Genomic DNA, 25,837 nt, shown 5'->3' with positions numbered 1-25,837 from the left:
AAGTTTGCTGAGAGACTAGAACTTAATTATTCCAACCACTATAAAGAAAGGATAATTATGTAATATGCTAGAGGTGCTAATTATCACTACAATGGCAATCATATTACAGTATATAAATGTACCAAATTAACATGTTGTACACCTTATATTTATACAATATTATAAGTCAAATATATTCAATGAAAACATTTTTTAAAAGGATCGGAATCTTAATTACATATGCAAAATCCCTTCTCAGCAGTAACTAGATTAGCATTTGATGGAATAACTAGGGGATGGAGAATTCTTCCTATCACAGCCATTACCACACAGTTGGCCTCTATCCTTTATTACCTCACTTTGGCCATGGTAGTATCTTTTTGAATTTTCTTTCCACACTCCCTTGGAGTTAGTGTTCTTGGTGTGAATTAAATTGTGCAAAGGAAATCCTTCATGTAGATGTGAAAAGTACGAGTTAGAGAAAGATGCTATTCATATAGTGCTATAGCGCCTTGCGAATCAGCTAGTAAAGTAATCGTTATCCTGACGCCGATTTCAGTATTTATTTCTAGCTTCCTAGGTGTCAAGAAACAGTGGGGGTTGCATTGGCTTCTTGATTTGACTCCATATTCCCTGATTTATGCTGAGTCTTTAGCTTTGTCTTGTTCAGGATGCTACAGCAGTGGTGGCAGATGTAGGCCATAATGAACAGTCCCCAGTGGTAGTTTCAAAGGAAATAGCTCCCCTGATGAGCCGGTTCTCTATTCTTGGAATCTTTTTAAGAGGCTCAGGCTTGAACATGTTTCTTTATTTCCTATAAGGTTTAATAAGAGCCTATTTCTCTGTGTTCTTCTTTATGCTTAAAACATAGCAATGGCTTATGGTTCCTGCACTGAACCCTGCCTGACACAGTATTTGATCCCAGGAATAAGTGCCACATAATAGATACTTAAAATATGTGGCTTTGGTTAAGTGGTTAGGTAACAGATGTAGGGAAATGACGCTGCAAGTTAGGACCTGTGAGGCTTTGGCCAAACATTTGTAAAATTGTCATCTACAGTGACCTGGAAGGAAAATGTTCTACAGTGCCTACAGCTTTGAGGGAAATTGTTATATAGAGCCATAATGTTGGCATATCATACCTGTTTCTAGCTGTATTTAACAAAGTATTATATAAAAACCCACCATCTGTCACAGGCAAGAATTTTTAGGTGTGTAGACAGAGAGAGAAAGATATGGAAAGGACCACAAATTTGGGGCTTCACAGCATTAAAAAATCTATGGCTGCCTCTGTGCCTAGAGACTTAGGTGTTAAAGCCAATCAAGTAAGCCAGTAAAATAAGACAGAGTTAATGTAATTGTTAAGTCCAGAAAAGAAGTTTGGATATGGTTATTGGCATATGGAACCAATTGCAAGCAAATAGATCAGATGCTTAATATATTTTGAGATAGTCATGTTACCAAAGAAACCATAAAAAAAACCCTGTGTTTTTTCAATTTCAAAAGAACCTTCAAGTTTCCAATGATGAGCAAGGAGAAAATAGACAGCCTCTGGGGAGAATCCACTCTCTAACATCCATTTCTTATATGTCCCCAAGGGATGAAGGAGAAGAAATAATCTCTAAGAGGGTAAACCATGGCAACAGAAGAAACTGGAAAGGTGTTACTCTCAGAATACTGAGGTACAGTTTATATGAGGAACCCATTTCATTGCCAGGAAAGGAGTTTTGCAATTCTAGCCCACCAGGATTTTTTTTTCACTAGTGACCAACTATCACTGAGAATCCTTAATGCCTTTCCTTTTTTTGAATGGTAATTTTAATTATATTTATCTTTTTCCTATTCCTTCATGTATCTCTCAGTTAAAGACTTTATTCTGAAATCACATAGGTAAAATGAATTATTTAAAACCTTAGTTTAAGTGTATTTAAAAAAATTCATTGGGAACAATGACAGTGATCAGTTTTATTTCTTAGTTATGTTTCTACATTAGAAACATTACAATTTTATACTCAATTGCATAATTTATACAAGGGTTAAATTATCCATTTCCTAATGTAACCATCTTAGAGTTATGAATAAATTTTAATAAATGCCTTGAATTATTTTATGATTTTCATATTCTGCCAAATTTCTGTAGTTTGTATAAATGATGCCAAATGTTTCCCCCTTATTCCCTAAATAATTAAGAAATAGCGATAAAGAGATATAACCTTTAGGTGAATCCAAGCATCATTAGAATGTAACAGAATTTTTAGCTATTTGCATATTAGATGATACCATCTTGATTATTTGTTGGTCCTCACAAGTTAATTTTTTTTTGTCACAAACTGCAGGAATCAAGATGCAGTCTTTGATGCAGTAAGGGTAAATTGATAGGAGATTTTATACACCCATAACTTTTGGGGACTTGAAAAAACTTATTTTTACTATGGTGATGTCATACTCATATCTTCTTTAAAAATCCTTTAAATCTATTATAGAAGTTAATAAAAATAATATCTGTAACATATTTATCAACTACAATGTTCTAGGTATTCTGTTAGGCATATTTAATATGTTATTTATAATCTACCAGTACATAAATATTATTTCAAATAACATAGTAAAAACAATTTAAGAACTTCTAGAGGTACAATATGAATCTTTAAAATGAAACAAACATAAAGAATGAGAGTGAATAGGAATGAGAAAACATTAGAAAAGGTAAGAATGGATTTTACTTGTAGAGAAAATACATTCTGTTTGCTTTTCTGTAAGGTATCACCACATACATAGAAACTTGTGCAATAAACCCCCATGAGTTACAAAACACTATCAACATTTTGTCAATTATGTTTTATCTATCTCCTCCAACTTTCTCCATACTCCTTTAAGGGAAAAAAAAATCTAGATGTCTTGATCATATCGCTAGGCTACATTTAGTGAAGTGATACTTTATAGAAGGAATTGGTTATCTCTATTTTCATAAACATAACGTGCAAAAATTTTGAGAATTTTTAAAGTTATTTGCCATTGAAATTCACCCTTTTTCTTCTTTCCTAGAAATTTTACAGTTAATTATAGTCAATATCCTTCCTCCTTCAGTGTTTACATTTGAATATTTCCTGTTGCTGTGGAGTGTGTCACTTGAACAGGAAAGGTCTCACTCCAACTCCAATCCTATGCTTCTAGAATCCCAGGAAGAGGGAAGCTCCACTTAAATTAAAGGCATTCTACTAATTTCTTAGGAATTGGGGAGGTTTTCTCACTTGAGTAGGGTCAAAGGGTCTGAGTAAAAGTAAATATATGTATTTACTTTCAGTTTGCATTCCAATAATTATGGCATAAAGGAAAGATGTTACTTCAACTTGTAAAATATATGTTTAGTTATATCAGTGATTCATTCATTCATTCCAAAAAATATTTATTGGAATCCTGCCAAATTACATGGTCAAATACAGTTAATTTAACCATAGTTCATGTGCCATGTAGTGCCAACTAAGTATATTGAAAGATATGTATCATTAACTGAGCCAACTAACTAAATTAAAATTGGGGTGAAAAACTGTACAGATTCTATGATAATTCAGCTTTATTTTCCCATATTTTTACTATTGAAGCCTATGGCTACTGCTAAAACCCCAAGGGGTGAGAGCATTTTCCCTTTTCCCTCTTTGAGCCTCAATTCAGGTTTATTCTTTAGTGAGAGGAAAGAATTTCTGATCAGCATACTGCAGCCTTGAACACAGCTGGCATCTGCAATACTTTTGTGCATGTCCAAGAGCCATGCAGAGAAATGACATACCAGGGACTTAGACATGATTTCTCTACTCCCTGTAGAAGTCTGAACTCAGCACAGTGGCAGAGGGCTCAAAAGGGAACTGAAGGAAAGTCATTTCTGCACACATGCGTAAATCTGCACCTGGGTTTCCATCCCAAGATTTAGATTGGTCTAGTGTCTGATTTCTTGGATCGAAGTATCAAGTCATTTTTTTTTTTCTGTAATTACTATTGTGACCATAGCATTTGCTGTAAGGATTGCATTCACATCACTCCCCATAGGCAGGTCTAAGGATTTGTTTATTGGTGGTTGTTTAGAGAGGAAAAAAAAAATCCCTGTGCATTCAGGATTGTGGTTTGTAAATGCCATACCAGTGTCATTCATTGTTCTCGAGTTTCCCTGGTGAGGAAGAAATTTCATTTGGGCGTAATTTTGTCAGAGCTCTGGGAAGTGCTTACCACTTCTGACATGTGAGACATCACAGCTCTGGGAAAGAGCTGATTACCAAGTCATATTTGTTATGGTTTTCCAGGTGGCTGGGTATTTCTAAAGCATCATGCCTGTCATACAGCTGTACTCACACTGTTTCTTTAGAAGACTGAGTCTACACCACACAACAGCAGGCAAAGAAATGCTGCCATTTATATAGAAAATTTATGCTTCATAATAAGTAGAATCAGAAAGGCAGTAGAGTGCAGTAGTTCCACTCAGTGGTTACATTGGATTATCCTTGAACCATTCATTCTTCAACAGTGTTATTGTGGACAACTTACTAAATGTTTAAAATCTAATTTCCATAATCTGTAAAATGGGGTTACCAAGACCTCCCTCATAGGCATCATTTTATACAGTTTAAAGTTTTTTCAATGTATGTAAAGCATTTATCTTAGTATCTGTCACGTAATTACCTCTCAATAATTAGTAGCACTTAGTGATGCATTACATAGTTCTAAAATGTTTGAGATCTGGCATAAAATCTAGTTATGTATGCTGAAGAAATAAGAAATTTATAAGGATTTGGAATACCTATTCATTTCCTTTGTGAAACCAGTTTCCATTCATTTGCATTCTTCATTTTTCAGGAGAGGGGTATATCATATCCGTAGTCTATATGGAGCATTGATGCATTCCATTCACTGGTCTTTTTCAAATAAAAACCTTACAGACAAGGGGAAAATTTTTGTTTACTTCTGCTCAAATTGCAGGCTACAGTTACTTTTAAATTACTCCCTTTGATAAATAGAAGAGCAGATTACTAAAATTTTAGCAAAGAAATGCACCACAGAAAGATCCTTTTTGACCCACCTACTAGAGAAAAGGAAATAAAAACAAAAATAAACAAATGGGACCTAAAAAAACGTAAAAGCTGTTGCACAGCAAAGGAAACCATAAATAAGACCAAAAGAGAGCCCTCAGAATGGGAGAAAATATTTGCAAATGAAGCAACTGACAAAGGATTAATTTCCAAAATTTACAAACAGCTCATACAGCTCAATATCAAAAAACCAAATAACCCAATCCAAAAATGGGCAGAAGACCTAAATAGACATTTCTCCAAAGAAGATATACAGATTGCCAACAAACACATGAAAGGATGCTCAACATCACTAATCATTAGAGAAATGAAAATCAAAACTACAATGAGTTATCACCTCACACCAGTCAGAATGGCCATCATCAAAAAATCTACAAGCAGTAAATGCTGGAGAGGGTGTGGAGAAAAGGGAACCCTCTTGCACTGTTGGTGGAAATGTAAATTGATATGGCCACTATGGAGAACAGTATGGAGATTCCTTAAAAAACTAAAAATAGAACTACCATATAACCCAGCAATCCCACTACTGGGCATGTACCCTGAGAAAACTATAATTCAAAAAGAGTCATGTACCACAATGTTCACTGCAGCTCTATTTACAATAGCCAGGACATGGAAGCAACCTAAGTGTCCATTGACAGATGAATGGGTAAAGAAGATGTGGCACATATATACAATGGAATATTACTCAGCCATAAAAAGAAACGAAATTGAGTTGTTTGTAGTGAGGTGGATGGACCTAGAGTCTGTCATACAGAGTGCAGTTAAGTCAGAAAGAGAAAAACAAATACCGTATGCTAACACATATATATGGAATCTAAAAAAAAAAAAAGGTTCTGAAGAACCTAGGGGCAGAATAGGAATAAAGACGCAGACATAGAGAATGGACTTGAGGACACAGGGAGGCGGAAGGGTAAGCTGGGACGAAGTGAGAGAGTGGCATGGACATATATACACTACCAAACGTAAAATAGATAGCTAGTGAAAAGCAGCCGCATAGCACAGGGAGATCAGCTCAGTGCTTTGTGACCACCTAGAGTGGTGGGATAGGGAGGGTAGGAGGGAGACGCAAGAGGGAGGAGATATGGGGATATATGTATATGTATAGCTGATTCACTTTGTTATAAAGCAGAAACTAACACACCATTGTAGAGCAATTATACTCCAATAAAGATTAAAAAAAAAAGAAGTAGGAGCTTTATTGAAGCAGTCACTGAAAGATCAGATCAAACCATTTGTTAAATTGCTATCATTACTATTAGTTTTTATATGTTGACATATAGTGTAGGGTGTCTGGAGCTTGACTTTATTGATGGGGTTAGTGGTAATTTACTTTCACAGTGCCTTGCTTGTTCAATGAATTTAGAACTAGAAAGTTTACATTTGCTTCTGTAAACCTGTAAATCCGTGTGAGTGTTTAAACGTTGAGCACTTAAATACAATTAACTGGTTGGCAAGAATTTGACCAGCTTTGATTTCAACAACCATTTATTTATTGTGGGTTTCCAGTTGCAATTGTACTGTATCATACTGAATGGTATCGATCAAGTCATTTGGGTGATTGGCATGAACCCTCTGGAAATAACTCACCTCATACCCAGCTTGTCTTAATGCTAGATCATTTATCATTGTGTAGCATGGATATCTGGGTTTATTTTGCTTCCTTTTTAAATGATAGAGAGTACTCTATTTAAATGAATAGAACAGTTAGAGGAAACTATCAAACTTTCCTCTCAGATAATCTGGGAGGTCCTTACCAAAATTACTGATCAGTCCTGAATAATGAGTAAGTAAATGTTATGGAAATTATGATTTAAATTATATAACCAATCGTTATTTCAGATTTGAAGTCTGATGTAAATGTAGTATCAAAGGACAAAAGGAAGGATCAGAATTTCACAAAAAAGTAAACAAATGAGCTAACTTCAAACAATGATTTTAATAGTGTCAATTACTTAATATTTGAATATTATATTTCACCAAACCATTTTATAGCCTATTGATATATTGGGGAAATTTAGAGAATATAGTTGCTGATCATCTTCTTTTTAGAAAAAAGAAAATCTGGAACTTAAATCCTCATCTTCAACTTGGAAAATATAGTGCCCAACTCATAGGGTTGTTGAGTGTTAAATGAGAAAACACAGATCAGGTGCCTGAGAGTTGGGTACAGAGAATGTTATTTTTCTTTTTCCATTTCCACTGTTGCACTTTATCCTTAAAACATCAGGGTTCATATTTTTTTAGTATTTACCTCATCACCCAAAATGAACACTACACCAAGATACAGAAATGAAAACAACAACAACAACAAATGTGGTGGGTGATTAAAGCCCAAAAGAAGGTAACTTATGTATAGAAGATACAACTGAACTTCCTCCTGAGTATACAACTTTCCCAGCTTGAAACACTTTCATGAATGTAGTTCAGTTTTACATTAAAAAAAAAGTAGAGAAGGCAAAGTTAAATTCAATTTAAGGGATTACTAGAAGAGCATACATCAGACTGAACCTGATTTTAATGCTAGAATGTACCTGTGTCCAGATAAGTTTTCAGATTTTAAGGATCTCCCCTCCCTTCAACCAGTGATTATTTGACATTAGGATTTAGGGATATTTTAAGACAGCCCTGCTAAATTTTCGGCAGAGGAAGGTTGAGTAAGAAATAGACTAAGAATCATTTTAAAGCCTGGAGGACATCAATAGTAATTTGTTCTAGTAATTAAATGATCTTTATGCTTTCTTTAAGGAAGCACCATAGAGGCTAGAGTCTATGGACTATGAGGGTCTACAGAAAATTCTGGGCAACCCACAAACACCCAAAGGTGCTCAAAGGTAGACTGGGCCAGAGCTGGGTTTAGAGTACAGTGGATCTCCAGGCAGTAAGGGAGGACCAGGTCTGACAGGCAGGAGGAAGCCTGATAAATTTAAAAAGCTGACTCAGGTCCCCCCCCCTTTTTTTTTTACTGATTTATTTCACTTGGGGACTTCTCAGAGCTTTACAATGAAGCTGGGTATTATGGATTTCCAAGAAAGGAATCTAGGATTCTGTACTACCTAAATTTGACCACAAAATGATTTTATTTTCTGAATGCCTATTAATGTCTTATAGAATTAGTTATTCTTTTGTGGGACACAACTGTTAAAATATGGACCTACAAAGTTCAAAGCCCCTTAAGAGAAATTCTTTCTACATCTTCTTGGCCTCCTGATGCTCCTAAAACTGGAGGAGATTTTGCACCTCCTTGAGGATCCCAGTGAGATATGAGCCATAATTAAATGATAGCAACATGAAAATAAATATCAATGTATTAATAAAATAGTATGAATATAAAATCTATCTTTCACCATTCCTGTGGATGAATTCAAGTGGAATACACTATCAATCAAATCAGTTTTATAAAATTGATGAGGTACTAAGAATAGATTTGACTATTGATTGAATTATGTTTAAAGAAAACAAGAACTAAATTGAAATATGCCTTAATTGTCCACTTGCATCTTTTAAAAACTTATATTATACATTACTCATGGATATATAAAAAGTAAGATAATAATAAAACAGTTTGGAAATAAGTATACTATATTTTGCCTGAGAAAACTATGTATATATGCATGTCTCTAAATGTCCTTCTATCTATACAATTTTCAGGAAAATTTAAGGACATGACATCAGTTTTATTAAAGGACATTTAAACTGAAGTATGTGGAGCTATTTGAATAATTAGAACAAAAAATTATTCAGAATTTCACTTCAAAATATGGACAGTTGTTTGGGTTGTAAGAGAATTATGCTCTGGAGGGCTGAGTGGCCCTGCCAGAACCAAACACATTTGAGAAATCTCAAGGGAAGCTTCATCCTCCAGAGATATTCCGTTTGCTTTTCACTTCAAAGCAGTCAGGCTCAGCATCTTGATAATAAGCCAATGTGAACATCCAAACATCTGTGGTTTCTCTCTTCACATACTCAGTCCTTTTGTTGGTATGTCAGAACATGGCAATGTAAATGATAAAGAAAAGATTGCCCTTTTACTTATGTTTTAAATTCAGCACATGCCTCACAGAGTCAAATGATCATATTTATGTTACTTGTCCATGGAATTAAAGAAATAACTATTTAAAGCTGGATGGCATCATAGAATCTGATTTTGCTGCTTTACAGAGAATAAATGGGGGCACGGAAATGTCCAGTAAATTGCCTAATGCCACACAGTGGGTAGGAAGGTCAGCTCCAGTCCTGTCTCATGTGTCCCTCTTCTCTCCCGTCATCTGCTGCTTACTCGCAATCTGCCTTCACAGCAGCACTGTGACAGGCTCTGTGCCAGAGGATGCTAAATTCGAATATGATGTGATCCTATTTTGTCCTAGAGAAGCTAAGAGTATACTTTTTCAACAAACTTTTTTTTTTTTTTTTTTTTTGTAGCTGTACACGGACCTCTCACTGTTGTGGCCTCCCCCGCTGCGGAGCGCAGGCTCAGCGGCCATGGCTCATGGGCACAGCCGCTCCGCGGCATGTGGGATCCTCCCAGACTGGTGCATGAACCCGTGTCCCCTGCATCGGCAGGCAGACTCTCAACCACTGCACCACCAGGGAAGCCCAACCACCAAACTTTTTTGAGGGGCATAGTAAGATCATTTATTTATAATGATTAAAATTCAAAGAGTTTCATATATGTTTGCTTATGCAAGAACACAAAGGACATAGAGTTAAAATATTTTTGCTAGTGTATAATGTGTAAAGAATTAAAGTAACTTAAGAGTGATTTTTTTCCAATTTATTTTTTTGGTGAAAATGTTTAATTGGATGTATTTGTATATGTATCTATATCATCTGTATCTATAGCCATACCCATTATCATTAGCCTTTCAACCATTTGAGAGCAAGCTGTAGATGTAACGCTTCTTTACTCCTAAATTCTCAAGTGGGAATTTCCCCTAAAGGAGTATACTTTTTTTAATTACTCCATAAAACCCTCTGAATAGGATAACCAACTTTTTAGGTCAACCCAGTACACAACCATACAAGATCAAATTTTTTTATATAATGTATAATCAGTAAGGATATACATGCATATTGTTATTTTAACATAAATATAGGAAAAACAGGTGTTTATTTGAAATGTTTTATTCTGTATTTTTGTTATATAAATGCTATTATTTAAATAGGACTGATTAACAGTGGCAGTTAGTAGTAATTTGTATTACTAATTAAACCAATTATAAAGAAAGAAAAATATAACACTATTTTAGCATGTTTCCTTCTGTCTTCTTTTTTTTTTTTTTTTACATCTTTATTGGAGTAAAATTGCTTTACAATGGTGTGTTAGTTTCTGCTTTATAACAAAGTGAATCAGTTATACATATACATATGTTCCCATATCTCTTCCCTCTTGTGTATCCCTCCCTCCCACCCTCCCTATCCCACCCCTCTAGGTGGTCACAAAGCACCGAGCTGATCTCCCTGTGCTATGCGGCTGCTTCCCACTAGCTATATGTTTTACATTTGGTAGTGTATATATGTCCATGCCAATCTCTCACATTGTCACAGCTTACCCTTCCCCCTCCCCATATCCTCAAGTCCATTCTCTAGTAGATCTGTGTCTTTATTCCTGTCTTACCCCTAGGTTCTTCATGAAATTTCTTTTTTTTTCTTAAATTCCATATAAATGTGTTAGCATACGGTATTTGTCTTTCTCTTTCTGACTTACTTCACTCTGTATGACAGACTCTAGGTCCATCCACCTCATTACAAATAGCTCAATTTCGTTTCTTTTGGCTGAGTAATATTCCACTGTATATATGTGCCACATCTTCTTTATCCATTCATCCGATGATGGACACTTAGGTTGTTTCCATCTCCTGGCTACTGTAAATAGAGCTGCAATAAACATTTTGGTACATGACTCTATTTGAATTATGGTTTTCTCAGGGTATATGCCCAGTAGTGGGATTGCTGAGTCATAAGGTAGTTCTATTTTTAGTTTTTTAAGGAACCTACATACTGTTCTCCATAGTGGCTGTACCAATTCACATTCCCACCAGCAGTGCAAGAGTGTTCCCTTTTCTCCACACCCTCTCCAGCATTTATCGTTTCTAGATTTTTTGATGATGGCCATTCTGACTGGTGTGAGATGATATCTCATTGTAGTTTTGATTTGCATTTCTCTAATGAGTAAAGATGTTGAGCATCCTTTCATGTGTTTGTTGGCAGTCTGTATATCTTCTGTGGAGAAATGTCTATTTAGGTCTTCTGCCCATTTTTGGAGTGGGTTGTTTGTTTTTTTGTTATTGAGCTGCATGAGCTGCTTATAAATTTTGGAGATTAATCCTTTGTCAGTTGCTTCATTTTCTTTTTTTATCTTTTTTTTTTTTCCTTTTTTTTGCGGTGCGCGGGCCTCTCACTGCTGTGGCCTCTCCCATTGCGGAGCACAGGCTCCGGACGCGCAGGCTCAGTGGCCATGGCTCACGGGCCCAGCTGCTCCGTGGCATGTGGGATCTTCCTGGACCGGGGCACGAACCCGTATCCCCTACATCGGCAGGCGGACTCTCAACCACTGCGCCACCAGGGAAGCCCGTCAGTTGTTTCATTTGTAAATATTTTCTCCCACTCTGAGGGTTGACTTTTGGTCTTATTTAGGGTTTCCTTTGCTGTGCAAAAGCTTTGAAGTTTCATTAGGTCCCATTTGTTAATTTTTTTTAATTTCCATTTCTCTAGGAGGTGGGTCCAAAAGGATCTTGCTATGATTTATGTCATAGAGTGTTCTATGTTTTCCTCTAAGAGTTTGATAGTTTCTGTCCTTACATTTAGGTTTTTTATCCATTTTGAGCTCATTTTTGTGTATGGCATTAGGGAGTGATCTAATCTCATACTTTTACATGTACCTGTCCAGTTTTCCCACCACCATTTATTGAAGAGGCTGTCCTTTCTCCACTGTACATTCCTGCCTCCTTTATCAAAGATAAGGTGACCATATGTCCGTGGGTTTATCTCTGGGCTTTCTATCCGGTTCCATTGATGTATATTTGTATTTTTGTGCCAGTACCATACTGTTTTGATTACTGTAGCTTTGTAGTATAGTCTGAAGACAGGCAGCCTGATTCCTCCAGCTCCGTTTTTTGTTCTCAAGATTGCTTTGGCTATTCGGGGTCTTTTGTGTTTCCATACAAATTGTGAAATTTTTTGTTCTAGTTCTGTGAAAAATGCCAGTGGTAATTTGATAGGGATTGCATTGAACCTGTAGATTGCTTTGGGTAGTAGAGTCATTTCCACAATGTTGATTCTTCCAATTCAAGAACGTGGTATATCTCTCCATCTATTTGTATCATCTTTATTTTCTTTCCTCAATGTCTTATAATTTTCTGGATAGAGGTCTTTTGTCTCCATAGGTAGCTTTGTTCCTAGATATTTTATTCTTTTTGTTGCAATGGTAAATGGAAGTGTTTTCTTGATTTCATTTTCAGATTTTTCATCATTAGTGTATAGGAATGCCAGAGATTTCTGTGCATTAATTTTGTATCCTGCTACTTTACCAAATTCATTGATTAGCTCTAGAAGTTTTCTGGCAGCATCTTTAGAATTTTCTATGTATAGTATCATGTCATCTGCAAAGAGTGACAGCTTTACTTCTTCTTTTCCAATTTGGATTCCTTTTATTTCCTTTTCTTCTCTGATTGCTATGGCTAAAACTTCCAAAACTATGTTGAATAAGAGTGGTGAGAGTGGGCAGCCTTGTCTTGTTCCTGATCTTAGTGGAAATGCTTTCAGTGTTTCACCATTGAGGACGATGTTGGCTGTGGGTTTGTCATATATGGCCTTTATTATGTGGAGGAAAATTCCCTCTATGCCTATTTTTTGTAGGGTTTTTTATCATAAATGGGTGTTGAATTTTGTCGAAAGCTTTCTCTGCATCTATTGAGATGACCATCTGGTTTTTCTCCTTCAGTTTGTTAGTATGGTGTATCACATTGATTGATTTGCGTATATTGAAGAGTCCTTGCATTCCTGGAATAAACCCCACTTGATTGTGGTGTATGATCCTTTTAATGTGCTGTTGGATTCTGTTTGCTAGTATTTTGTTGAGGATTTTTACATCTATGTTCATCAGCGATATTGGCCTTCAGTTTTCTTTCTTTGTGACATCCTTGTCTGGTTTTGGTATCAGGGTGATGGTGGCCTCATAGAATGAGTTTGGGAGTGTTCCTCCCTCTGCTATATTCTGGAAGAGTTTGAGAAGGACAGGTGTTAGCTCTTCTCTAAATGTTTGATAGAATTCACCTGTGAAGCCATCTGGTCCTGGGCTTTTGCTTGTAGGAAGATTTTTAATCACAGTCTCAGTTTCAGTGCTTGTGATTGGTCTGGTAATATTTTCTATTTCTTCCTCATTCAGTCTTGGCAGGTTGTGCATTTCTGAGAATTTGTCCATTTCTTCCAGGTTGTCCATTGTATTGGCATAGACTTGATTGTAGTAATCTCTCATGATCCTTTGTATTTCTGCAGTGTCAGTTGTTACTTCTCCTTTTTCATTTCTAATTGTATTGATTTGAGTCTTCTCCCTTTTTTTCTTGATGAGTCTGGCTAAGGGTTTATCAATTTTGTTTATCTTCTTGAAGAACCAACTTTAAGTTTTATTGACCTTTGCTATCGTTTCCTTCATTTCTTTTTCATTTATTTCTGATCTGATCTTTATGATTTCTTTCCTTCTACTAACTTTGGTTTTTTTTTGTTCTTTTTTCTCTAATTGCTTTAGGTGCAAGGTTAGGTTGTTTATTCGAGACGTTTCCTGTTTCTTAAGGTAGGATTGTATTGCTATAAACTTCCCTCTTAGAACTGCTTTTGCTGCATCCCATAGGTTTTGGGTCGTCATGTCTCCATTGTCATTTGTTTCTAGGTATTTTTTGATTTCCTCTTTGATTTGTTCAGTCATCACTTCGTTATTAATAGTGTATTGTTTAGCGTCCACGTGTTTGTATTTTTTACAGCTCTTTTCCTGTAATTGATATCTAGTCTCATAGCATTGTGGTCGGAAAAGATACTTGATACAATTTCAGTTTTCTTAAATTTCCCAAGGCTTGATTTGTGAACCTAGATATGATCTATCCTGGAGAATGTTCCCTGAGCACTTGTGTATTCTGTTGTTTTTGGATGGAATGTCCTATAAATATCAATTACGTCCATCTTGTTTAATGTATCATTTAAAGCTTGTGTTTCCTTATTTATTTACATTTTGGATGATCTGTCCATTAGTGAAAGTGGGGTGTTAAAGTCCCCTACTATGAATGTGTTACTGTCAATTTCCCCTTTTATGGCTGTTAGTATTTGCCTTATGTATTGAGGTGCTCCTATGTTGGGTGCATAAATATTTACAATTGTTATATCTTCTTCTTGTATCGATCCCTTGATCACTATGTAGTGTCCTTCTTTGTCTCTTCTAGTAGTCTTTATTTTAAAGTCTATTTTGTCTGATATGAGAATTGCTACTCCAGCTTTCTTTTGGTTTCCATTTGCATGGAATATCTTTTTCCATCCCCTCACTTTCAGTCTGTATGTGTCCCTAGGTCTGAATTGGTTCTCTTGTAGACAGCATATATATGGGTCTTGTTTTTGTATCCATTCAGCCAATTTGTGTCTTTTGGTGGGAGCATTTACTCCATTTACATTTAAGGTAATTATCTATATGTATGTTCCTTTTCCCATTTTCTTAATTGTTTTTGGCTTGTTTTTTTGTAGGTCTTTTCCTTCTGTTGTGTTTCTTGCCTAGAGAAGTTCCTTTAGCATTTGTTGTAAAGCTGGTTTTGTGGTGCTGAACTCTCTCAGCTTTTGCTTGTCTGTAAAGGTTTTAATTTCTCCATCAAATCTGAATGACATCCTTGCTGGGTAGAGTAATCTTGGTTGTAGGTTTTTCTCCTTAATCACTTTAAATATGTCCTGCCAGTCCCTTCTGGCTTGCTGTTTCTGCTGAAAGATCAGCTGTTAACCTTATGGGGATTCCCTTGTGTGTTATTTGTTGTTTTTCCCTTGCTTTTAATTTGTTTTCTTTGTATTTAATTTTTAACAGTTTGATTAATATGTGTCTTGACATGTTTCTCCTTGGGTTTATCCTGTATGGGACTCTTTGTGCTTCCTGGATTTGATTAACTATTTCCTTTCCCATATTAGGGAAGTTCTCAACTATAATCGCTTCAAATATTTTCTCAGTCCCTTTCTTTATCTCTTCTTCTTCTGGAACCCCTATAAATCAAATGTTGGTGCATTTAATGTTGTCCCAGAGCCTCTGAGACTGTCCTCATTTCTTTTCATTCTTTTTTCTTTATTGTGCTCTGCAGTAATTTCCACTATTTTATCTTCCAAGTCACTTATCCATTCTTCTGCCTCAGTTATTCTGCTATTGATCCCTTCTAGAGTATTTTTGAGTTCATTTATTGTGTTGTTCTTCGTTGCTTGTTTCATCTTTAGTCCTTCTTGGTCCTTGTTAATTGTTTCTTGCATTTTGTCTATTCTGTTTCCAGGATTTTGGTCATCTTTACTATCATTATCTGAATTTTTTTTTCAGGTAGACTGCCTATTTCCTCTTCATTTGTTAGGTCTGGTGGGTTTTTATCTTGGTCCTTCATCTGCTGTGTGTTTTTCTGTCTTCCCATTTTGCTTATCTTACAGTGCTTGGGGTCTCCTTTTTGCAGCCTGCACATTCGTAGTTACCATTGTTTTTAGTGTCTGTCCCCAGTGGCTCAAGTTCTTTCAGTGGATTGTGTAGGCTTCCTGGTGGAAGGGAATAGTGCCTGTTTTCTGGTGGATGAGGCTGGATCTTGTCTTTCTGGTAGACAGGTCCACGTCTGGTGGTGTGTTTTGGGGTGTCTGTGGACTTTTTATGATTTTAGGCAGCCTCTCTGCTAATGGGTGGGGTTGTGTTCCTCTCTTGTTAGTTTTTTGGCATAGGGTGTCCAGCAGTATAGCTTGCTGGTTGTTGAGTGAAGCTGGGTGTTGGTGTTGAGATGGAGATCTCTGGGAGATTTTCGCTGTTTGGTATTACATGGAGCTGGGAGGTCTCTTGTGGACCAGTGTCCTGAAGTTGGCTCTCCCACCTCAGAGGCACAACACTGACTTCTGGCTGCAGCACCCAGAGCCTTTCATCTACATGGCTCAGAATAAAAGGGAGAAAATGTAGAAAGAAAGAAAGAGGATAAAATTAAAGAAAATAAAGTAAGGTAAAATAGAATAAAGTTATTAAAATAAAAAATAATTATTGGGCTTCCCTGGTGGTGCAGTGGTTGAGAGTCCGCCTGCCGATGCAGGGGACACGGGTTCGTGCCCCGGTCCGGGAGGATCCCACATGCCGCAGAGCGGCTGGGCCCGTGAGCCATGGCCGCTGAGCCTGTGCGTCCGGAGCCTGCGCTCCGCAAGGGGAGGAGAGGCCACAACAGTGAGAGGCCCGCATAACGCAAAAAAAAAAAAAAAAAATTATTAAGAAAAAAAATTTTTTTAAAAAGTAAAGGAATAAAAAGGATGAAATAAACCCTAGTACAAATGGTGAAATCAAATTTATACAGACAAAATCTCACACAGAAGCATACACACACACACTCTCAAAAAGAGGAAAGGGGAAAAAATAGTAAATCTTGCTCTCAAAGTCCACCTCCTAAATTTGGGATTGTTCGTTGTCTATTCAGGTATTCCACAGATCAGGGTACATCAAGTTGATTGTAGAGATTTAATCCGCTGCTCCTGAGGCTGCTGGGCGAGATTTCCCTTTCTTTTCTTTGTTCACGCAGCTCCCGGGGTTCAGCTCTGGGTTTGGCCCCTCCTCTGCATATAGGTCACCTGAGGGCGTCTGTTCTTCGCTCAGAGAGAACGGGGTTAAAGGAGCTGCTGATTCGGGGGCTCTGGCTCACTCAGGCCAGGGGGAGGGAGGGGTACGGAGTGCGGGGCGAGCCTGCGGCGGCAGAGGCCAGCGTGACGTTGCACCCGCCTGAGGCGCACCGTGCGCTCTCCTGGGGAAGTTGTCCCTGGATTTCGGGAACCTGGCAGTGGCTGGCTGCACAGGCTCCCGGGAGGGGAGGTGTGGTGAGTGACCTGTGCTTGCACACAGGCTTCTTGGTGGTGGCAGTAGCAGCCTTATCATCTAATGCCTGTCTCTGGGGTCCGCGCTGTTAGCCGCGGCTCGCGCCCGTCTCTGGAGCTCCTTTAAGCAGCGCTCTTAATCCCCTCTCCTCGCACACCAGGAAACAAAGAGGGAAGAAAAAGTCTCTTGCCTCTTTGGCAGGTCCAGACTTTTCCAGGACTCCCTCCCTGCTATCTGTGGTGCACTAACCCCTTCAGGCTGTGTTCATGACGCCAGTCATTTCCCCGAGCTCTGACCAAAGCCCTAGCCTCAGCTCCCAGCCCCGCCTGCCCTGGCTGGTGAGCAGACAAGCCTCTCGGGCTGGTGAGTGCTGGTCGGCACTGATCCTCTGTGTGGGAATCTCTCCGCTTTGCTCTCTGCACCCCCGTGGCTGTGCTCTCCTCCGCGACTCGGAAGCTTTCCCCCTCCACCACCCACAGTCTTCGCCCGCGAAGGAGCTTCCTAGTGTGTAGAAACCTTTCCTCCTTCACGGCTCCCTCCCACTGGTGCAGGTCCCATCCCTATTCTTTTGTCTCTGTTTTTTCTTTTTTCTTTTGCCCTACCCAGGTACGTGGGGAGTTTCTTGCCTTTTGGGAGGTCTGAGGTCTCCTGCCGGTGTTCAATAGGTGTTCTGTAGGAGTTGTTCCACGTATAGATGTATTTCTGATGTATCTGTGGGGAGGAAGGTGATCTCTGTGTCTTACTCTAACGCCATCTTCCCCCAGATCCCTCCTTCTGTCTTCTGATACAGCAATTTATAACCTAGTTTTAAAAATATTTATTTGATATTTATAGTTTGTAGGCTATATTATTGGATGTTCTTAAAATAGTTAAATGTGTTTTTAAAAGGAGAATGTAAAAACAATAAGGCTAATTAAATAGGCATCATCTAATACTTAATAAAAATAACAATGACTTTTTTTTCCTTCACATGGTACAGTAGGATATTTTCACTCTTTCATATGGTGGTAGAACTGAATACCATCAAACATAACATTCACTTTGTCTTGTAGCTCCACTTTGGTCAAGCCTATATTTCACTTACCTCTATGTCAGTCCATTGTGATGACATCAAGCTAAGTATACTCTCAACAGAAGCATTTAATCATGGAATACTTAAAAGTTTTTGAACTAATGTTAATTTTTTAAAAAAACAATTTTTATTGAAGAAAAATTCACATAACACAAAGTTACCATTTTAAAGTGTATGTTCATGATGTTGTATGACCATTATCTATCTCTGGTTCTAAAATATTTTCAACATCCCAAAAGGTAACCCTCTACCCATTAAGCAGTCCCTCACCATTCCTTCTTTCCTCAAGGCCCGGGCAACCACTAATCTGCTTTTTGTCTCCATAGATTTATCTATTCTGGGATATAACACATAAATGGAATTATATAATGTGAACTCTGTGTCTGATTTCTTTCAATTAATGTTTCAGGGCTCATCTATGTTGTGGTAGATACCAGCACTTTATTCATTTTTTCTCACTGACTACTATTCCATTGTTTAGATACACTGCATTTTGTTTATACATTCATCTGTTGATGGCCATGTGGGCTGTTTCCACTTTTTGCCCATTGTAAGTAGTGCTGCTATACAGATTTGTGTATATGTTTTTGCTTGGATACCTATTTTTTAAATTTTTTGCTAGTGAACCTAAGATTAGAATTGCTAGAGCATGTGGTAATTTTGTGTTTAGCTTTTTGAGGAAACACTAAACTGTTTTCCACAGTAGCTGAACCATTTTAATTTCTACCAGCAATTTCCAGTGATTCCAGTGCCTCCACATTAGTGCCACCATTTTTTACTTTCAGTACGATTATTATTATTGTTGCCATGCTAGTGGGTGTGAGGTGGTATTTCATTGTGGTTTTGATTTGCATTTTCCTAGTGGCTAATGATATTACACATCTTTTCATGTATTTGTTGACCATTTTTGTAATTTTCTTTGGAAAAAGATGTCAACTCAAATTCTTTTTTTATTTCTAAACTAGATTTTTCTGTTTTTGAGTTTAAGACTTATTTATTTATTCTGGATACCAGACCTTGTCAGATATATGATTTGCAAAATTTTCCTCCCATTCTTGTGAGTTACCTTTTACTCTCTTGATAATAGCCTTTGATGTACAAAAGTTTAAATTTTATCGGGCTTCCCTGGTGGCGCAATGGTTGAGAGTCTGCCCGCCGATGCAGGGGACACGGGTTCATGCCCCCGTCCGGGAAGATCCCACATGCCGCGGAGCGGCTGGGCCCATAAGCCATGGCCCCGCTGAGCCTGCGCGTCCGGGGCCTGTGCCCCGCAACGGGAGAGGCCACAACAATGAGAGGCCCGTGTACTGCAAAAAAAAAAAAAAAAAAAAAAAAAAAAAAAAAGTTTAAATTTTATCAAGTCAAATTTATCCATTTTTTAGTTGTTTCTTGTGATTTGGGTGTCATATCTGAATCCATTGCCAAATTCAAGATCATGAGTATATACCACTATATGTCCTTCTAAGAGTTTTATAGTTTTACTTCTTATATTTAGTTCTTTGACAGATCTTGTGTTAATTTTTGCATATGGTGTGAGGTAAGGTTAATACTTAGAATTTTACTTATTAGTAACAGCAGGTTTTTAGACTGGTAGGAATTAGCTACCAGCTCTTCAAAAATGTCCAGCCTCTGTGTATCTACAAGCTTATTCTGGTAGATCATCTGTTTTTCAGTCACGTCTTTTGCATCTATAAATTCATCATACAGACTATCCATGTCTACACTCTGAAGCTCATAGGATAAACCTCTCTTTCTTAGAGAAAATGGTTTTAAAGCATAGAGATGATTTGAATTGTGAAATTGAAGGTGGATTTCAAATGAGTTATATTTTTAGTAAAGAAATTGAGAAAGTCCTTTTAAAATTGGCTGCACCTTTTTTGATGGGGTTTTTGAGTTCTGAAGCAAACTTATATCTAAAAATTGAGGCTTTTTTTGGCTATATAGTTTTGTCATAACCTACACATAACATTGAACAACTAAGATTCAGTCAGTCCATAATTTTCTCCTCTTTATAACCTCTTCAAATATCAACAAATAATTTTGGAGAAACAAAACATAAATTTTTGTTTTACTGAAATCTTTTAATGATTCTCATTCACAGTGTATTTCCACATTAGAGAAGAACGTTCTTCTTATCTCACATTTTGAAAATATGATGGCACAATTGGCCAACATTTTAATTTAAAAAATATTTCTGACAATGATAGCCATTGTGTAGGCACATGTCTAAGGAGACTGTCTTCTTCAATTTCTATAAAATGAAAGTCTCATAAAGTGCTTCTGAATGTTTTGAGAAAACTGAAAATGACAAAAAAATTATGAAAGCTTCAATATCACAGACAGGAAAATCACACCCATTTTAACAGTGTTATGTACAAGGTATGAAAGATATTCAGAAGAAAATATCATTTTCTTTGGTAAGGATGTTATAGACTGAAAAGAATTTGCCAAAATTTATATTTGAACTGTCTGCTAAATATATAAATAGGTGAACAAAGTCTGATTTTTATTTGGGCAGATATTAATGATTCTTTGTTATATGTTTTCTCAAGTTGCCTTAAAATCTTCACAGATTTCAAGAATATACTTTGATAATCCATTATAAAAATCAAAGTACTTGAGAGCTGGGAGTAGGGGTATTTTTTGTTGTTGCTATGATTCTGTGCATCACTTAGTCTAAAAAGCATGGTCCTTGGTATGATCTGACAGAATCAGCTCTTCACTGTAAAGGGCTAACACATCTGTTATCAAAATCTCTTTTTTGTTCACCCACAGGACAGTAGTTATGACCTCTGATACAGGTAATGTAAATTTACTTAATTTCATAGATCAGTTAAGGAAACCATGCAGTAATTTGTTAATGTGGTATGTCCAAGTTAATTCAGTGCTGCTATTTCCAATTAAGCATTAGTGACCTTTTGGTAGATACAAACTTTTGATTGCTTTAGAAAAACTTGCCTGTCTTATCCTATACTCATTAGACTCAGTATTCAGGGACTTCCCCAGTGGTCCAGTGGTTAAGACACTGCACTCCCAATGCTAAGTACATACTCAGTATTCATATGTACTTTCACAGCTCTTGCTCCACTATGCTTAGTCCCCAGTTAATTTCTATATATTGTGCAGTATGCTCTCTCTAGCTTACTAACCTCCCTAATCCATTTGTTTGTGTTCTTCTCTCTTAAAATACACAGCAGATTAGTTTTCTTTCTTGGTGATATTTATATCATGATGGCATTGATATTGTAATCATTCTCATTTTCCTTATAGTAACCATTAGAAAACTTGATCCTAATAATCACAATGTTAATAGTAAACTAGACTATCTGGATAAAAAAGCACAACAGTTAATCCACAGCAATGTCAAAGATGAACAATTTTTAGTGTCACTATGGTTGGTTTTTATTTTCTTAAGTGCTGATATATATTATAATTTCTGTCACATACTGCTTTTTCAAAAACAAAAGGAAATAACAAATTTTTAATAGAAATAATGAAGACAAAAGTGTTACTTGGTAAACAAGAAAGCAGTCGTTCAATGGTTAATATGCGTTGATTTCATAGTATAACTCAGAGTTATGGGATAATTTTTGGAGTGAATGTGTTTATTTATATATTTATTTATCAGTATTGAGTAGTGTATAGTTCACATACAATATTATATTAGTTTCAGGTGCACAATATAGTGATTCAACATTCTTACTGATTTTACACCACAGTAAGTATAATATTATTGACTGTATTCCCTGTGTTGTACGTTACATCCCTGTGCCTTATTTATTTTAAAACTAGTAGTTTATACCTCTTAATCCTGTTCACCTATTTTGCCCAGCCCCTCAGCCCCCTCCATCTGGCAACAATTGGTTTGTTCTCTGTATCTCTGAGTCTGTTTCTGTTTTGTTATATTCATTCATCTATTTTGCATTTTAGATTCCACATATAAGTGAAAACATGCAGTATTTGTCTTTCTCAGTCTGACTTCCTTCACTCAACATAATACCCTCTTGGTACATTCATGCTGTCACAAATAGCAAGATTTCCTTCTTTTTTATAGCTGAGTTATATTCCATTTTGTATATATATATCACATCTCCTTTATCCATTCATCTATTGATAGGCATTCAGGTTGTTTCCAAATCTTGCTTAGTGTAAATAATGCTACAATAAACATTGGGGTGCATATATCTTTTTGAATTAGTGTTTTTATGTCTTTGGATAAATACCCATAAGTGGAATTGCTGGATCATATGATAGTTCTATTTAATTTTTTGAGGAGCCTCCATACTGTTTTCCATAGTGGATGTACCAATTTACACTCCCACTAATAGTATACGAGGATTTCTTTTTTTTTCACGTCTTCGTGAGTACTTGTTATTTCTTGTCTTTTGACAGGTGTGTAGTGATATTTCATTGTGGTTTTGATTTGCATTTCCTTACCTATTTGTGATGTCACCTCTTTTCATGTGCCTGTTGGCCATCTGTATGGCTTCTTTGGAAAAATGCCTATTTAGGTCCTCTGACCATTTTTTAATTGGATTATTTGATTTTTTTGCTATTGAGTTGTATAAGAAATTTGAATATTTTGGATATCAACCCTTTATCAGACATATTATTTGCAAATATCTTTTCCCATTCAGGAAGATACATTTTTGTTTTGTTTATGGTTTCCTTTGCTGTGCAAGAGCTTTTTAGTTTTATTAGGTCCCATTTGTTTATTTTCTTTCTTTCCATAACCTGAAGGAACAGAGTCAAAAAAACATTGCTAAGACCTATGTTAAAGAGCATCCTGCCCTCATTTTCTTTTAGAAGTTTTATTGTTTCAAGTCTTACATTTAGGTCTTTAATGCATTTTGAGTATACTTTTGTATATTGTGTGGAATATGGTCTAGTTTCATTCTTTTACATGTAGCTGTCCAGTTTTCCCAGCACCGCTTATTGAAGTGGTGCTTCAATTGTATATTTTTCCCATTGTATATTCTTGCCTCCTTTTCCCCATTGTATATTCTTGTCTCCTTCATCTTAGATTAATTGATGATATGTGGAGGGTGTCATATCTTATGGTTAAGTCTTTAAGCCATTTTGAGTTTATTTTTGTGCATGGAATTAGGGTGTATTATAACTTCTTTGATTTACATACAGCTGTCCTCCTTTCCCAACATCACTTGCTGAAGAGATAATTTTTTTCCCATTTTGTATTCTTGCCTCCTTATCGAAGATTAATTGACCGTAGGTGTGTGGGTTTATTTCTGGGCTCTCTGTTCTGTTCCACTGGTCTCTGTGTCTATTTCTATGCCAGTTCCATACTGTTTAGAATACTATAGCTTAGAGCTTAGTAGTATACTTTGAAGTCAGGGAGTGTGATGCCTACAGCTTTGTTTTTTGGGTTTTTTTCTCAAGATTTCTTTGGCTATTTGGGATCTTTTGTGGTTCCATGCAAATTTTAGATTCACCATAGTTCTGCCACTGAAATTTTGATAGGGTTTGCATTGACTCTACAGATTTCTTTGGGTAGTACAGATACTAATACTGACACAATTAGTATTAGATTCATTAATAATTCTTCCAATCCATGAACACAGGATATATTTCCATTATTTTTATCATCTTCAGTTTCTTTCAGTGTATTACAGTTTTCAGAATATAGGTTTTTCACATCCTTGGCTAAATTTTTTTGCTAGCTATTTTGTCCTTTTTGATGTGATTGTAAACAGGATTGTTTTCTTGGTTTTTATTTATGATACTTCATTATTAGTGTACAGAAATGCAAGAGATTTCTGTATGGTGATTTTTGTATCCTACAACTTTCCTGAATTCATTTATTAGTCCTCATAGTTTTTTTTTTGTGTGTGTGTGGAATCTTTAGGATTTTCTATATATAATACTAAGTCATCTACAAATAGTGACAATTTTACTTCTCTTCTAGTTTGAATTCCTTTTCTTTCTTTCTTTTGTCTGCTTGCTGTGGCGAGGACCTCTAATAACTTCTATGTTAAGTAGAAATGGCAAGATTGGGCATCCTTGTCTTGTTCCTGATCCAAGAGGAAAAGCTTTTACCTTTTCACCACTGAGTATGATGTTAGCTGTGGGTTTGTCATAAATAGCCTTTATTATGTTGAGGTATGTTCCCTTTATGACAACTTTAATAAGAGTTTTATCATGAATGGATGTGAATTTTGTCAAATGGTTTTCCTGTGCCTATTGAGATCATCATGAAATTTTTATCCATCCTTTTGTTAATGTGGTTTATCACATTGATTAATTTATGGATACTGAGCCATTCTCACACCCCTGGAATAAATCCCACTTGTTCATCTGTTCTTTTCTGCTTCATTTACTCTCTTCCATTAACTACTTATTGTAGTTATTATTGATTTTATGACTTTTGTGTTTTAACCGTCATACTCTCTTTTTAAGTGGTTGATCCAGTGCCTTTACTACCTATTTACATTTACCAGTGAGATTTTTTCTTCACATATTTTATTATTTCTTGGTATAGCCTTTTCTTTTTCACTTAGAGAAGGCCTTTTAACATTTTTTTTTTGTCAGGCTGGTGGAGTGGCAGTGAACTCTTTTAGTTTTTGCTTGTCTGGGAAACTCTTTCTCTCTTCTTCAATTCTGTATGATAACCTTGCTGGGTAGAGTACCCTTGGTTGTGGAATTTTTCCTTTCAGCACTTTAAATATATCATGCCACTTCCTTCTAGACTGCAAAGTTTCTGCTGAAAAATCAGCCTATAGCCTTATAGGAGGTTCCCTTGTACGTGATTCTTTGTTTTTCTCTTGCTGTCTTTAAAATTCTCTCTTTATATCTAACATTTGCCATTTTATTATAATATGTCTTGGGGTGAATCTCTTTTGGGTTCATCTTGTTTGGGACTCTCTGTTTTTCCTGGACATGGGTATGTTTCCTTCCCCAGGTTAGGAAAGTTTTCAACCATTATTTTACCAAATATGTTTTCTGCTCTTTCCCTCTTCTTATTCTGGGATCCCTATAATGCAAACGTTAGTACACTTGATGTTGTCTCAGAGGTCCCTTAAACTAACCGTATTTTTTAACATTCCTTTTTCTCTTTGCTGTTTTGACTGGGTAATTTTCACTATTCTGTCTTCTAGTTCACTCATGCATTCTTCTGTATCACCTAATCTTCTGTTGATTCCCTCTAGTGCAGTTTTAATTTCATTCATTGTATTCTTTAGCTCTGATTTCCCCTATATTTTTGGTATGTATTTTCTAACTGTTTGATGAAGTTCTCACTTTGTTCCTCTATTCTTCCCCCCAAGTTTGGTGAGTATTTTTATGAATACTCCTTTTCAGATAAATTACTTATCTCCATTTCATTCATTTTTTTTTCTGAGTTTCATCTTTTTCTTTTGTTTGGGACATATTCCTCTGTCTTCTTATTTTGTTTGACTTTCTCACTTTGCCTTTGTGAAATTAGGCAAAACTATTTCAAGACTATGCCAGTCTTGGAAGTATGTCCTTGTGTAGGAGCAATGCTTGCAGACTGCATGTGCCCAGTGGCTTTGGTGGGAGAGTTGGAGACAACACAGGCAGGGGCCAGGGCTTCTCACAGGGTACACTGGGGGCTGCCATCTTGACAGAGGTGGGCTGAAGCCAGAGGGGCTAGAGCTAGATTCCATTGTGGCCCAGGGC

Source organism: Mesoplodon bidens (genome assembly GCF_964165515.1).
Source record: "Mesoplodon bidens genome assembly, chromosome: 4".
In the NCBI taxonomy this organism is placed as follows: Eukaryota; Metazoa; Chordata; class Mammalia; order Artiodactyla; family Ziphiidae; genus Mesoplodon; species Mesoplodon bidens.
The sequence above is the reverse complement of the archived record's forward strand: the minus strand, read 5'-3'. Positions refer to the sequence as shown.